Below are 4,301 nucleotides of genomic sequence, written 5' to 3'. Positions count from 1 at the left end.
GCATGGATATTATCCTATCACAGACAGCGTTGTACCTCATGACTGATCTGAATATGTTCTTTTTGACGATGAATGCAACAGCATTCCTCTTCAATTTGTCATTGCCGGCGTAGTAAACTATGTGGCTATCAGATTAAAAATGGCCAATATCAGTCCATTTCAGCTCATTAATGCCTAAAATATCGATGTTTATATGTTCCATTTCATTTTTGACAATTTCCAAATTCTTAGATTCATACTTCGTACATTCCCTGTTCTGATTATTAATGGTTGTTTACAGCTGTTTCTCATTATTTTCAGTTGTGTCCCATCAGCAAATGAAGGTCCCGAGAGCTTTACTCCCATGGGCTTTATTCCATTCTCATCATCACAGTCAACTCTACTTTGAGGAGGCAGTTCTTCCCCAGTCTCATTTTGTGTGCCTTCCAAATTGAGGGGCTCATTTTCTGGTACTATGTCTGACAGTATTTCTCTGCTATTCATAAGGTTTTCAGTGACTGAATATTCAAAAGTAGTTCATCACTCCTTCTTCCTAGTCTGTCTTTGTCTGGAAGCTCATCAGAAACCTTTCCACCATGGGTGATCCTGCTGGTATTTAAAATACCTGTGGCATAGCTTTCAGAATCACAGCAACTGACAAGCCACCACAGTATGACAAACTGACAGATGATTGGTGGCATTAGCCATTATTGTTGCTGTTGTTAAGTGCTGTCAAATCTGTTCCGACCTATAGCGACCCTGTACAGGGTTTCCGAGGCTGTAAATCTTTATGGGAGCAGAAAGCCTCAACTTTCTCCTGCAGAACTGCTAGTAATTTTGAACTGCTGCCCTTGAGGTTAGCTGCCCAATTTGTAACCGCTATGCTACCAGAGCTCCTTGGCATTAGCCATTAGAGTGATGCAAATCAAAATAACAATAAGATATCATCTCACAACAGCAATGATAGCAAAGATCAAACAAACCAGAGGACAATAAATGCTGGTGAGGATATGGAGAGACTGGGATGCTCCTGCATTGCTGGTGGGATTGCAAAATAGTCCAACCACTCTGGAAAAAAATATGATGCTTCCTCAGAAGGTTGAAAATAGAGATAACTTATGATCCAGCAATCCCTCTACTTGGTATTTACCCACAAGAAATATGAGCCATAACATGAGTAGATATATGCACACCAATGTTTATAGCAGCACTACTTATGATAGCAAAAAGATGGAGACAGCCTAAGTGCCCATCAATGGAAGAATGGATAAACAAACTGTGGTACATACATACAATGGAATATTATACTACCCTGAAGAATAACAAGGAAGCTGCAAGACACTGCATAACATGGATGAACTTTGAGGACATTACGCTGAGTGAAATCAGTCAGTCACAAAAAGAGAAATACGGCATAGGACCATTATTGTAAAAGATTAAGAAAAAGCACCCACACTAAAAGGGGGGAAATCTTTTTGTTGTTGTTGTTGGTTACCTCAGTGTATTGGGTGGGGCCAGGGGAGGGATGGGAAGGTGGAGCACAGGGTAGGGAATAGACACATGATAGTTTGGGTCCTAGGGGAGCATATGGTAGAAGGGGAAGGGGAAAGGAAAAACAAGGCGTATGGGAGAATAACTAGGCAGATTTACATGGGCTAAAAAGGCTGGAGGTAAATAACCGTGGAAAAACAGGGCTCAGGGATACAAAGATTGAGGCATGGTTTGATTGGGTAAAAGTGGGGAAATGATGTTAAGATGCTTAGCCATCTTTTGAATCTTGGTTTCCCTTACCTCCTATTTAAAATAGACACTTGAAGGGGAGAGAGAGGAATAGCCAGAAACATCACCATAGAAACCTTGTAAGTCTGTCTTCAGCCTATAACTGATTGGAATACTTAAAATGGGGCTAGAACTTGCCCTGTGAAGGAGGCTCCCTGCAGAGCCTTTGCATTGCACAAGACCATAGGTGGAATCCTGATCCCCATCCAGAATATTCTGTGGTGGAAAATTTCTACTTGAAAGGACAAGCAGACCAGTCTGGAGCAGCTAGAAGAACAGAAGATGTTTCTTGAAAGAAAGACCAACAGGAAAAATAAAAACCAGTCCAATTGACTACTACAAGAACAAGCAAGTTGTTCCCCTGGGAGTCTTCAAGGCAAGTGGTCAAGTCCCTCAAGGCAAATGCCCTTCCAAGTCTGAAACTCAAGTGCAATACATGAGCAGGCATGTGGCCTTGCTACTGACTACGTTGGTCACGGAAAAGGGGAAGTAGGGGAAAAACAGCAATGAAGTTGTGAGCTAAGTCCAACCACATTCAATAGACTCCTGTTAACCTGGATTGAGACCTGGTTAACCAGCAGCATGACAAGACCTGGGGACTCCTGGGCCCAGGGGCAGGGACATGGCCCCAGAGGACAAGAGCAGAGTGTGAAGCATCCAGCTGATATGAATTGAGGGGAGATGCACAAGAACACCCACAGTTTCAGACAGTAGCCATTTGACCTGGCATCAATGGCTGGCTAGATGATCACAACACAACTAGAAGAAGAAAGAAGAAAAAAAAAAAGAAAGTAACCCATTACAATTGGATGAACTTGACCTGTGCTTGTGGATGCAATATGACAAAGGAGCGAACAAATCTTTACAGTGAGGGTCATTCCCACCCCCTTGGTACACAGGGATGGGGAACTTAGACACTGGCTACCCAAAATGGGGGGCTACAAAGGCAAGAAGTGACTGGTTTACAAGCTTTCAGCAGGGAACCTTGTTTCAAAGGGTATGGGGAAAGGTAGAATATCCACTGAGTTGTTTCCAACCTATCTGGATGGGGTTGATAAAAGGTGAGGGGAAAGGACTCCTGTGGTTCAATAGGGAATGATTGCTATCAGGTCTTTCAGTGTGTATTAGAAAGGTAAATGTAAATGTTTTGTAGCAAAAAGAGGGTAGTGGCTGATTTTGCAGTCCAGATGCAGAGATCCCTGGAACCATCTAGGGAGAAAAGTGAAGTGTGGGATTCTGTCTGGGGAGGCAGTGACACTAGGGATGGAGGCAGAGATGATGAGGTGAAGAGAGGAAGCAGCTGGGTACTCTGGATTCAAGGGGCTGTGTGCTGAAGGCCTGAGGTGCAGGTAGGCTTGCAGGGTGTACCCTTTGGTTGTCTGATGGTGCATGCAGGGGATTGTAATCATTGCAATGAGGCGAAATACGATAGGATGAATGTAAAGATAATGTTTTCCCATGTAAACTAACACATGATTCATAGTAGAAACTTAGAAAAACAAGCAAACAAGTACCCACCACTTTCTGATACACATGGGCCTGGTTTCCAACTTTGATCATCATATTAAGAAGCTTACAGATACTCCCCACCTCTCTGGAGAAAAGCAGCATGAGACAATTAGTCCTAATGACTGACGAACTGCATGAACCATAGTGTGTACTACCTTGAGACCTGAAAACTAGATTGTGTCCAGCTCCTACTACCTCTCCTCTGATCAGGGTCGTAATAGGAGAACCTGGGCAGAGTGGGAGAAAAATGTAGAGCAAAATTCAAATTCATAAAAAAGACTAGACTTATGGTCTGAGAGAGACTGATGGAAACTCCAAGACTGTGGTCCTGACACCCTTCAAACCTGGAATTAAACTCAGGATCACCTTCCAGCCAAACAATACATTAGTGTATGAAGTGAACAAAAACACCTGTAAGGAATGTACTAACAGAACCATCAACCAAACAAGGAAAAAAAAAGCCACGTTCTTCCCTTTTTATTACACTCCCTGTGATGGTGGTGGTGGTTGTATGCTGTGAAGTCAATTTTGACTCATAGTGACCCTGTGTAGGGTTCTCAAGGCTGTAATTTTTTTACTAGAGCAGAAGCCTCACTTTCTCCCCTGGAGCAGCTGGTGGATTCGAATTACTGTCCTTGCGGTTAGCAGCCCAATTTGTAACCCACTACACTACCAGAGCTCCTACACTACCTGTGGGGGTGTGAGTGATAATTTGTGCCACCAGTCAGTTCCAACTCATAGTGACCATGGTTAGCGGGGTAGGAAACGTCCAGTCTGCAGGGCCCTGCCAAGGCAACCGCAGTTCCAGCCATCACAATAGGGGTGAGGTGTAGAAAAACACTGGACAACAAGGTTGGTTTAAACCGTAAGATCGGTGGTCCAAACTCACTATTCACTTCACAGAAACCCTATACAGGATCGCTATATGTTGGAACTGGCTTGATGGCACTTAACAACAACAACATATTTGGTCAAATGCAGTGAGCATGAACCATTAATCTTGAGGTTCAAACCGATCTTGCAATTCAGTGCAT

Source organism: Chrysochloris asiatica, unplaced genomic scaffold (assembly GCF_000296735.1).
Source record: "Chrysochloris asiatica unplaced genomic scaffold, ChrAsi1.0 scaffold00135, whole genome shotgun sequence".
In the NCBI taxonomy this organism is placed as follows: domain Eukaryota; kingdom Metazoa; phylum Chordata; class Mammalia; order Afrosoricida; family Chrysochloridae; genus Chrysochloris; species Chrysochloris asiatica.
This window is presented reverse-complemented; position numbering follows the sequence as displayed.